General features: G+C 43.1%; 1 protein-coding gene across 1 annotated transcript in view; it reads left to right on the top strand.

Moving 5' to 3' along the window:
- eif2ak3 (eukaryotic translation initiation factor 2-alpha kinase 3) overlaps positions 1–12,371 on the top strand; it is a 53,662-nt gene that overhangs the window by 5,957 nt on the left and 35,334 nt on the right. The gene's annotated exons all lie outside the window — the stretch shown is intronic.

Below are 12,371 nucleotides of genomic sequence, written 5' to 3' on the forward strand. Positions count from 1 at the left end.
GTCACACCCTGCCGCCGCCGTTGCTCGCTCTCTGTGCCGTTGTCTGTCCGCATACAGCGTCTGTATACCAACCTGTGTCTGTCACTTTCTGCTGTTTTCCCTTCCTGTCTCACTTTGTCACACTCTGCATCTCCTGCTTTCAGTTTTCTGTCTCTCATGATCTTTCTCCCATTTCCACAGTTTGTCTGCCACCTCTGATCAGCGTTGGGTCATCCTTTATTGATCACTTTTTGGGTGTTATGGTTAGATTATATCGTCTATACCATGAAAAGGTTTAAATGATTCCTTTCTAACTGTTGTAGGGCTGCAGCGATACACTGGTTTCAGAGTACATGTGATATGAAAATTGACAGTTATCATAGAGTGTACATTTGCTTATCCACAGTAGGGCTGCACCATTAATCAAATATTGATCCCAATCACGATTTTAGCTTCCTACAATTAAATGAACATGATGGACTGTGATATTGACGCTTTAAATGTGAGCCCTGCTGCTTAAATCAGGCGCCTCCTTAACAGTCAGCCTGCACTCACGAGGAGCTGTCGTGCTGCTACGTGCGCTCCCTGCAGCAGCAGCCTGTGACAAACTTCCCTGTATGTTGCAACTGGAGACGGCAAAACAAAAGTCATTGCTCATCATCTGTTGTTTGGAAGTGTTTCAGATTCAGGAAAGAATGAATCATATGCAAGGAGTGCATGAGACTCATCTGTGCTGCAGGGAAACACAGATAACTTTTAAAAACACCTGATAAACACCACAATCTGCAGTAGGATGAACACATGAAGACCAACAGGAATTATGTTCCTACATTACTGTACCGCTACTGCCCGTCCTTGTCCAGCATCAACTCAGACATACATGACGGTGCTGCTCAAATAAACAGCAGCAGATCACCTACATGTCCATAAAAGATGCACTGAATTCAGGAGAAGAAGAAGAATCTTATTTGAAGTCTTATTTTGATATATTTATACATTATAGTGTTGCAGAGATTCACTGGTTTCAAGGTACAGGTTTGCTTATCTGTGATACTGAAAAAACAAAAGTAAGTGATGGAGAATCTCTCCTTTATTTGAGGTGTTTTCTAAAGGGAGACTTTACACAAACTTCCATTAACAAAATGGTTTCAACAACAATAACTCTTCTGTTTTCATCCCTTTAAGGCTCATTCTGACTCATGATGAGATCAGTTCTGTAATGCCTTGATACTGTGAATATTTTCTGAGACAGTTATCGTACTGGGAAAATCTCATGAAGTTGCAGCCCTGCTACGTCAGCAGGAATGTGGCACAACATGGAAGTGAAAACAGCGCTCTGTTGATATAAATGTGAAAGTGCAATAAAGATATTTTGTCTACAAAACCAATGAATAATCGTGATCTCAGTATTGATCAAAATAATCCTGATTATCATTTTGGTCATAATCGTGCTGCCCTGATCTAAAACATGTGCTCGTATCCTTTTGGCTGCGACTGCTTGTCAGACTTTTTACACTTATAATAAAAAAATTGTTTTAAGTTCCAGTTAATATAAAGCGTAAAATAAACTTCTGTTGTCATTTATTGATAATGATAATATTTATTGTGTAATAATACTAGAGGTGGGAGAATCGAAATTATTGATATGACAAATACAAGTTAAAATTTAGGTAGCCTATTGGAATAATACAATGAGTTGCTTTTTCGGTTTACTAGAAACATTTTGCTGCACTAAAAATGAAGTTGAAGTTGAGATGAACACACTGAAAACCTTATTTTATTAGATAAAACAGATGTTGACGAAGTTTTTATTTGGGGGCAGAGTTTACAGCTGAAAAAAATAATAAATCACAATTTATTTTATCACAATACACAACATATCACAACATATTTAAAACCGTGATAATGTTGTATCATGACATAAGTATTGTGATAATGTCGTAGTGTGGATTCCTACCCCTGTGTCATTCCGTGATATTTTGATACGGTTGATAAGGTTATCGAACTGTAAATATCTCACACCATTGCAGCGGTGCTCTTTTGCTTTGGTTTATGACCTTTAAAACACTTGAGAAATATTGGCACATAAAACTAATTTTTTCTTCTTGTCCAATTGTGTTAAGTATCTGAATATTAACACTGAACTAAGTTTATATTTGTGACAGTTTCACAGTGCAGCCACAGACGGTCTGAATCTACACAGATGACAGTAACAAACAGTGACACTGATGTGTAGAAGTCAGTGAGATAAAGAATTATCCTGTGAGGCTGCTGTGATACAGCCAGACTGTACAGGTGAATCATTCATTAAAAGACTGTCTGTAAAACAACAACAAACAATGTTAAAGATGACAGCTGTTTGCTGAGATAAGAGAATAATGAACCTTATAGTGTCAGAGCACAATAACACCTCTCACACACACCCATCTGTCTCTTCTTTACATTTACTCTTTGTCTCCTGTTTCATATTTATGCTCTCACCTTACACTGGCTCCTTCCCCTGTGCTCTCCTTTACCTTCACACGTTCATGCTGCTTTTTAATGTCGCCCCATGAGTATATACTCTACTCCATGTTTCCATCCATCTGTCAGGAGAATAGTCGTTGAACTTTAGAAATGTCGTAAGAAATGAAACGTGATTCAGGTGTGTTTCCTTTCAAATGGGCCAATTTGAACAGAGATGACATCTTAAATGTCAGAAAGCACATTTACAGCAGAAGGAAAAGTGTCATTAAAGAATCAGTTCATTCAGAGAAAGTTCATGTGCATCACTTCAGCAGCACGTTGACATACGGCACGACTGTAAACTAAAGCTCAGAGTGGTTTGTGTTGATTTAAACACTCACAGTGAGAACAGTGAACTTGGATTTAAAAATAGAGAAGAAACTCTGCTGAGCTGTGACTCAGTGTGAAACAGTGAAATCAAAGTTATTGGCTCTGTGACCACGAGTGTTGTAGTGAGGGGAGGAGAGGGACTGATTATTATGGGCCCCAGTGAGAGGGGCCTCAAACTGAGTTTCTCAAAAGAGTTAGGTTTTTATTTATAGTTGATCAGTGAAGCAACTAAATTAAACTGGCTGAGTCAATACGTTGACAGACTGAACTGTGTATAAAGACAATAGTGGAAGCTCTCTGAGGCCCCTCACACCCCTTAGGGACTGTCATTACTGACAGGGTGGGTTGGTCCAAAAAGGGGGAGGGGCATGTCAAGTCATTGGTCATGGTTTTATTTGTATTTATCTTACCACCGATCTTTAGAGTAAAAATGCACTCCGAATTTGGGTAGTTTTCCAAATTTTGGTAAGTTTCAAAGATAACATGCCTTCCGAATTTTTGTGCTATATTTTAATGAAATTTAAGAAAACATGGCTTCCAAATTTTGTTGCTAAATTTTGCCAATTTTGAGAGATAACATGCCTTCCAAATATTGGTAGTTTTCCAAATTTTGGTGTAAATTTTGTCAAGTTTCAAAGATAACATGCCTTCCAAATTTGGTGCTTTATTTTAATGATATTTTAAGAAAACATGACTTCCAAATTTTGGTGATTTGCCCTCTAAATTTTGGCACTATATTTTGGAGATTTTTAAAGCAAACATGCCTTGTGATGGGTTTGAACAACATGTTTTCTCTAGAAATCACCCAAATGACACCGTGTGTCACAGCCAGAAACTGTAAAAACAGAAATTAACCTTGAATTTTCATATTTTCGACATTCCTTGGACACATCATGTGTAGCAAATGCTGTCATAAGAAAAAAACAAACAAATCTGAGCTCAAAATAGTGATATTTCATTAAAATTACTGTCATTCTTTGGCCAAAAATAAACTGTTTGCACAAGCCAACCTGCATGAAGGTTGTTTTCAACTCCAGGATTTCAGCTTCAACTTTTAACTTTCAAACATCAAAGTTTAAGTTTTAAAAATCTGATAACTCATTTATGGTGGAGGGAGGGTCATAGGTTTTGCAAAGTATCTGTAGCTTTTGGGGGGTTGAAATAAAAAATAAATACATAAAGAAGTCCCACCCCAGCCACCCCTCTCCTCTGATAAATAAAGAACAGTCCCTTAAAGCTTTGTTGTTTGGTAATTGTATAGCCTTTCCCAGCACTAGGGTTCATCTCTAAACGCAGACAGAGCTGAGTGTCTGCTGGGGCACCAACGTACACAACAAAGAGAAATCAGGGTTCAAAAACAGAAAAGACAGAAGGAGTAAACTGACTTTTTAAATAATTAAAGGTGTGTGAGAGAGACCTGGATGTAGAGAGGATGGGCAGGGGGCCCACAGAGCTGATGCTCTGGCCCCAGAGTTTGTTGCAGCGGCCCTGTCTACGTCCAGCATTAATTAGGTCAGCCTTTTGAAAACATATCGCCACTTTGCTTCTGTGACCTTTCCAGGCTTTAGCTGCGGCGCCTGCTGTTCTCCAAGTCAAACACACCAGGTCCTGTGTTGATAATAATAATACCAACACACCCTTGATCAACTTTACAAGAATCATGACCTCACGAGATAAAACCTAAACCAATGAGCGTGTGCCACCTTGGAAAGATCTCTGTGGTGCCTTGTTGACATTGTTGAAACTCTGCCAGTCTGTTGTAAAGAGAATAGACCTCCAGTAAAGTCTTTCTTCTAAATTAGATTTGGGAGTGCAGCATTTCAAACACACACTGTTGAAAACATTTCATGCGGACACCTTGAAAACCAGTCTCCACTCAGATGTCAACATTTTTAAGTTTCTGTCAGTCGCAGTTGTTTTTTTTATCCCGTTCCCTCCTCCGCCCCTGTTTCCTGTTATCTATAAATATTCTAGATGTTGGCTTTGATCCGGCCTTCAGTCTGTGACGGAGGCTGCCGGCTGCCGGCTGTCACCTCGCTCTCACGGCCGCCATCTATACATTAGGAACTCTGCTCCCTGTTGTTTACATTAGTGCATATATATGTGTGTGTGTGTGTGCGAAGGCTTTGTGTGTACGTGTGAATCATGCATGTGACAGCTCTGCCAGGTTTGATGCCTCTGCCAGCGAGCGCTCCATCGGGGCCTGGGGCACCTCAGGGAGCACTTGGAGGTGAGAGGAGAGAGGACAGCAGCTTTGTTTGAACCTGCTCCCCCCACCGCCACCCACCCCCCGCCCTCTGCCCCCCCCCGCCGCCCCCCCACACCCCCCTCAGGGCCCTGTAGCGGCAACAGCTCTTCTGGGCCGCCTCACTCGCCGGCTGGCTCCCACCAGCCTACTGCTTAGCAACAGCCAATCCGCCGAGCCGGGCGACTTTTTGGCCAATTGCGTCGGAGAGACGGGCTAGTGCTCAGAATTTGAGTTGGCCACATGGGTCTGGCTATAGTTAGGTAAAGAAGGAGGAGGAGGAGGAGGAGGGTTTTTTCCTTTTTTGTTGGGGAGGAAAGAGTTCATTTCCTTGTTGTCTTTTTTTCCTCTCACTTTGTTTCCGTAGTCCACTTTCTGTAACCAGGGAGATGTTGTGGGTTTTCTAAATAGAGACTGTCCCCAAAATAACAGGTCAAGATGAAGATGATTGAACTCCCTCTGGGAACTTTTAATTGAGCACTTTAAGCTCAGTTCTTGAAACTCTGTTTGTGTGCAGCTCTTGTTTCACATCGCAGAGGTCTGAATGTTTAACTCCGGCTCTGTGTCACTTCAAACCAGCTTATATAATGTCTTTTAACCTATTTTATCCTCATTGTCTCCTCCTTATATAACTCTGCTTTTAGTCCTGTCTGCTGTCTTTTTCAACTATCACTGGTTTCATTGCTCTCTGTGATATTGCTGAAGTTGTTCAGTGAGCAGCAGCAGTTGCCGATGTGTTGACTTCCTGACTCTGTGACTCTCTGCACTTGATGAACAGTCTGATGTTTGTTTCATAACCGTGTGCAGGGACAGGAATAGTAACCAGCTCCTCATAAATGTGATTGATAAACAATAGTGAGTATGTTACCAAGAGGAATGAGTTTATTAGGTCAGCGGCTATTTCGGTGAGTCGTCAGGAGCCATCCTGCAGCACTGCAGTATGGGTGGGGCAGAGGCAGAAAGGTGGGAAGCTCACAGAGAGGGAGGGGAGGATGAAAACAAGGAGTTAGCTGATAGTTAGTAGGACCACGCTGTCTTGTTTTCACTCTCGATGGCTCCTCACTGCTTAGCAACAACGAATCAGATCCTGGGATCAGAGCTGCAGCTCAGCCAATCAGGCAGCAGGAGCATGGCGCCATAGAGTTTGGATTTCACCACGTGTGAGACGCTACGGGTTGGAGAGGGGAGAGGAGAGGCTGACGGCTTTTAAATGGTGTGTGTGTGTGTTTTTTATGCCAGTATGAGAAGTTTTTTTGAAAACCACACCCTGTGCTCGTTGCTGCGGTGATCTGCTGCAGCGACCCTGACCGATTGGCGAGTCTTTAAAGCATCACAGGTCCGTCAGTCATTAACGAGGCTTCAGCTGTGACAGTGATCTGACAGAATGTTAATATAACAGGTTTATAGGACAGTTACATAAACCTTCAAGTCTCATTAATCTGTGTTTCAGTGTTATGTCATCGCTGACTGTTTGTTTTCTTTTTTTAACTTTGACATTTAATGCGGCCTCACTGTAAGAGTTCATTTACATTAGATTAAAGCACATGAAGGAGGAACATGTTCATGTTTGCTGAAGGAAAAGAGAAGGATCTGGTTTCATGCTGCGATGTGCCAACTGCCTGCAGCTCCTTAATATCCTGAATTGAATTATGGGATTACAGCAATTAAAACACATATCTAAAAAATGTAAAAATTTATTCAGTGTGTCGTTTGTTCTCTCTGTCAGCAGGTTTAGATATCTGGTGTTCTTCTGTTTCCATGTTGTGATCAAACTGGACTCTGCTGCTGACACGTTAAAACCAGTAAGAATGTGCGGAGTCTAGAGGAATGCACTTGACTCTTTCCTCCCTCCAGCTGGTGCAGCTGGTGGTGCTGGGTGCGGCCGGCTCAGAGCTGCATCCATAACTTTCTCCCCACGTGCTCCCCATGCTCTCGTATTTTTGTTCTGCCGCTCGGTGGCTGCGCGGCAGGCTGAGTGGCAGCTGCGCGGCAGCACAACTCCACACTCCAGCGTGCATCCAGGCTGCTCGCTGTTGCATGGTTACAGGCAGCTCTGCCTCACCATTGGCTCAGAGTCTGCAGAGCCGCTCAGCCATTGGCCAAGCAGGGAGAAAAACAGTGCTGCCATTGGCTGCCGGGGAAGTGTAAGGCTGTTGCGATTGGTCAGTCTCTGCGGCTCCCGCTCCTTGGAGACTTGGCCTGTGTAAACATCCTGGTTGCTTCTTTCAATGGAGTGTGTTTACCAGCAGCTCAGTTGTGCCGGTGTGTGTGTGTGCAGACTGAGGCTGAGTGCCTCTGAGGAGCAGAGAGTCTGGTGAGAGCGAGGCTAATTGGCTCCCTGCTTCGCCATACGCTTTGTGATTGAAGAAGCTCTCTGCACTATTATGACACTTTGACAGCGTTACAGGCGAGGACGCTAACAACCCTCAGTCTGCTGGCAGCCTCGCCACTTTCCCTCTTTCTCTCTCTTCATTCTCCTTCCAACATCTTCTTCAGTGTCTCCGCCGCCTGCATCTGTCACAGTCGGCGGCGGCAGCCCCACAGGCTACATGTTATCCCTTTGGTGACGAGCAGAGCGGCAGTGTCTCGGGGCTCAGACGTGGAAAATAAATTGCCTGGAGTTGTAAATGATAGTCGGGCTGTTTGTTTTGTTTGAGCTGTTTTTATTGTTGGCTTCAGTACTATTTTTATAGCTGCCCCTCCTCCCCCGCTTGTTTTCTCCATCACCATCATCACCACACCTAAGTTGTAGAGTTAATTGCCCCCCCCACTCCGACCCCCCTCTGTACTCCGTCTCATCCTTTATGTGGAGTACAAAGAGTCCACACCAGCCTTTGATCCCCCTCAGAATGAAATTCCTCTATCTCTGCTCAGCCTCGCTCCATCTCTCAAGTTGAACTCAATGCTCTCAGTGACTTCTTCCTCACTTCTACATTCACAGCATGACTCTGAGGGGGTGGGGCCGGCCGAGCGAAGGCCGCCAAAGCTTCCACCCTCTCAGAGAGCCGACTGCTTAGCAACAACCAATCAGCCTAATATTTTTGGCAGGTTGTGGCAGCCAATGGAGAGGGTGAGAGCGGGCTTTAGCGCTGTGTTTTTATTGGTGGCTGAGAGGAAAAACAATGTTTTCCTTCGTACTCCACACTTGAGTGCGAGTGGCGAGGCTGATAATGCTGAGAGCAGATTTGGGGAGATAATCTTGGCTTTGATGGGGCTGAAACACACATGGCTCATTACTGTTAAGTGAGCCTATTTGCATTTTTATGCAGACTTCCAGATCCAGTCGAGCTGAAGCAACTAGCTGGTCCGGAGTAGCGAGTGTGACTCCCTGCGAATAAGTCGGTGTCTACAAAGAGAAAGCTTCCGAAAATTGATTTGCACCCTTTGAAACAATCCATTTCCTGCTTGTCCTGAGGCTTAAACATCCTCGAACACGCTCCCTCCCCTTCATGACTGAAGAGTGTTCGATAGGTGAGATCAATAAGGGATTATAGCTCATCAGGAGCGACTCACCTGCTCAGTCTCAGTGATGGATAACACAGGTGATAAATTCACTCAGCTAAGTTGACAACTCTCAAAGTGCTCGTGAATTAAGATGATGGATGACGTCCACGTTCACTTTATCTCCTAATTTCTTAAAGTGAACAAGTGTAACAGTGTCTCTCTCCTCAGCTGCTGCTGCTGCTGTCTAGTTGCCCTCGAGGGAGGCAGTTAAAGCCCCATATGCCCCGGCGGCCAACAGAGGGAAGCTGGTTGGGTCCCAGCTGTGTGGATGTGAAGCACTGGGTGCTCAGAGACAGCATGTGTGTGTTAAATAAAGCTAAAAGCCCCGTTGACAGCATCTCCTGGAGACAGATACAAATCAATAGTCTGGAGGTGGCCCCTGCCAGAGCTCAGGACGTGATTGACAAGCAATGCAGCAGAACGGTTCAGAGTTGGGCGAAGGGTGGGGCTGGATGTCTCGATCCATTCAACTCAGTTAGACTGTTTTTAGCCCCGAGTTACTACACCAACCAGAGGAGAACTGTTTACAAATCTTGCTGCGTGGGCACATTAAGAGGGATTAAACTCAGTTGGAGAATTCGTACTCCACCAAGAAAAACTATTCACCGAGTAAATGTTTTGGTGGAGACACAGAAGTGATGTAAAAATCCATCACCAAAATAATTAAAGAAGTCTTTCCTCAGAGGTAAAGCTCAGGGGTGCAGTGAGCAACGTGAAGCTCATTCATCATCTAAGGAAAACTGCCTTCACCCCCTGCATCTGATTTTCCCCCCGCGTCTTATTTTTAGCTTCACACTGTGTCTCTGCCAGCGATGCCTCTCAATGAAATATGTGGAAACACACTTTATTTGGAAAAAAACGCTTTTACAGTGTGGAAATATTTTTTAGGAATCAGTGTGATTTTTGCCAGTGATCAGGGGCGTAGCAACAGATCCTGGGCCCCCAGTCTGTGCGGGGCCCCTGCCTGTCCTCTCCTGATCCGTGTCTCTCTCATACACCTTCTGAAATTATTTTACAAAATCAGTTGTTTTGGAACCCTGATTTCTCTTTGCTAGGGAAAGACATGACAGTGTACATTGGTATTGCTGGGGGACCAACAATTTAGCACCTTGTAAGGGACTGTTCTTTATTTATTAGAGGAGGGGGTGGCTGGGGTGTGACTTTTTTAAATTTTGCCTCCCTGAATGACTGGTGGAAAATCGGTGACCCTCCCTCCACCATAAATCAGTTATTTTATTTTTAAAACTTTAAGTTAAAAGTTGAAGACGATATCCTGGAGTTCATAAAAGTATCGTTCATGCTGGTTAATACGTGCAAACGGTTTGTTTTTGATGAAATATCACTATTTTATGCTCATATTTCTTTCTTTTTTTTTTCTGATGGATGAGTTGCACATAATGTGTCCAAGGGCCGTTGGAAATATGGAAATCCAGCGACTGTTTATACAGTTTCTGGCTGTGATAAATGGTGTAATTTTAGTGACTTTTAAGGGAAACATGGCTTGTTTTCCTTAAAAATTGCATTTTAGTGCAAAAATTAGAAAATTAGCCAAAATTTGGAAGGCAAATCAACAAAATTTGAAATGCTTTTTTTGTTTAAAAACTGCCAAAAATGTGCACCAAAATTTGTAAAATTTCAAAACAACAACAAACAAACAAAAAAGTAGGCAAATAGCCAAAAATTGGAAGGCATTTTTTCTCTAAAAATTGCTAAAATTTTGCACCAAAATTTGGGAAGTAAATGTTAAAATTCAGAAGGCATGTTTTCTTTAAAGATTGCTAAAATTTAATGCCAAAATTAGTAAAACAGCCAATTTGGGACGCAAATCAACAAAATTTAGAAGGCTTTTTTTTTTCTTTAAAAACTGCCTGAAATTAGCACCAAAATGTGTAAAATTGCAAAAGAAAATTGGTAGGCAAATAGCTAAAATTTGGAAGGCATGAAATCACCAAACTTTGGAAGGCAAACCGACAAAAAATTTGAAGGCATTTTTTCTTTAAAAACTGCCTGAAATTTGCACCAAAATTTTTAAAATTGGAACGCATTATTCCATTAAAAATGGGCCATGAAATACAGCCAATTAAATTTGTTTGCTCCTCCGATAAGCCAAAAAATAAATAAAAATCAGCCCCTCCCTCATGCTTAAAAAGTATGACTTGCCTCCTTTTGCACCTCCCCCTCCCTTATAAATAACAAACAGTCCCTAAGTGATGATTTTTTTTCCCACAAACTTCAGTCTTTCAACCGATTTATTCAGCCAGTTTTCATTTAGTAATTAATTTAGAAATTAAAAAAAGAGAGGGCTGTCTTAGCCCCCCCCATTACGGCCCTGTGAAATCAGTCCCACTACCCCACCCCTCGCCAGTGATGGCTGAACATTTTAACTGTATCCACGAGGGTTTCATCTGTGTTGTGACAGAGATCTGAGAGAGTGAAATGAAACATGCTTTAGTTGTTTCCTCAGCGGTGCTGACACAGTATTTCTCTGAGCTGGGGCAGTCGAGCCAATATTTGTGAACACTAATTTTCTGCCAATATTGAAGAGCCCAGAAGAATGCCAAGACAAATCAGAAATGCCACCAAACCAATCCAGCTCCTCTGAATAAAAGACGGTCTTTGTCGACACATAAAACATTGATTTGAGGTTTTCCATGTAAATGAGCCTAATTTTATGGCAGTAATAACAGTTTTAAACCTGAGAAAAGTATCCGTGTCAAACCCCCCGTGTGCTCTCAACAGTCGCTGTTACCATCTGTTTCAGAGCATCATCAGCGTGTCTCTTCCCAAACCTGAGGAGCAACAAACTCTGATTACTCTCCTGAAATAAAAGGAGGTAACGATGGAGTCCACCGTTTTTAAAGTGAGGACAGAAAATCATTTCATATAAATGAAATCAACCTCGTCTGCCCTCCAGCTCTGTTTCTTTATTGTGACTGAAAGAGTCATCTTCAATTTACTCTCAGGAGATTTAAGTGTGCTTCCTCTCTACATCAGTGTGACGCCCTTCTCACACAGAGATGGCGCTATAGAGTCACTACCAGCTCCCTTCTTTACATAGAGCCAAACATCGGCTGCATCAAGTTGCAATTTTAGACAGCATGCTGTCTGTCCGGCACACCATGAGGACGGACACAGAGGGCTCGGCGGAGACGGAGGCGGTGTAAACGGGGCTGCAGACTCTTGACAGAAGAGACATTAAATGTTAAAAGTTGTCAGCAAAAGTAAAAGAGAGTGATGTGCTGTGATTGAGTTTATTAATCCGTTTATTACAGAGTCGACTCCCCTCCCGCTCCGTCAGCAGAGTTTACAGCCCGTCTCTCTCCGTCTAGCGTTTCAGGTGCACTCGATGTTTTCATGTGGTTTACCTTTGAAATTGCGACACAAATGAACAGGGTGCATTTTTGATGGATTTCTGTTTTGGTTCAGTAACCACTGAGAATTCATGGTCTCACACGTTCATATTTTTCATGTGTGGGATGTGTGGTCAGGTCTGATAATCCTCAGGTCTGCTCCCACCTTTAATCAACGCCCGTACTCGCTGACAGGATGGGGTTTGTCACGGCACAGGTGTGCTGTTGGCTGCAGTTGAAGGTCACCCTGATTGCCAAACAAGGGTGAGGAGTACAGAGGGAACAGCAACATCTGCACCACCACCTCGCAGCTCTTCACGCTTTTGTCTCATCCGTGATGGCATTAAATGCAACGCCCCACTGGGAAGATAACACATCACCGGTGTCATTTTGAAAACAGCGTGCAGAGACGCACCGTGGCCTCGTCAACATCAGCGTGCAGGGCTGTAATGAGTGTA

Source organism: Epinephelus fuscoguttatus, linkage group LG14 (genome assembly GCF_011397635.1).
Source record: "Epinephelus fuscoguttatus linkage group LG14, E.fuscoguttatus.final_Chr_v1".
NCBI lineage: Eukaryota > Metazoa > Chordata > Actinopteri > Perciformes > Serranidae > Epinephelus > Epinephelus fuscoguttatus.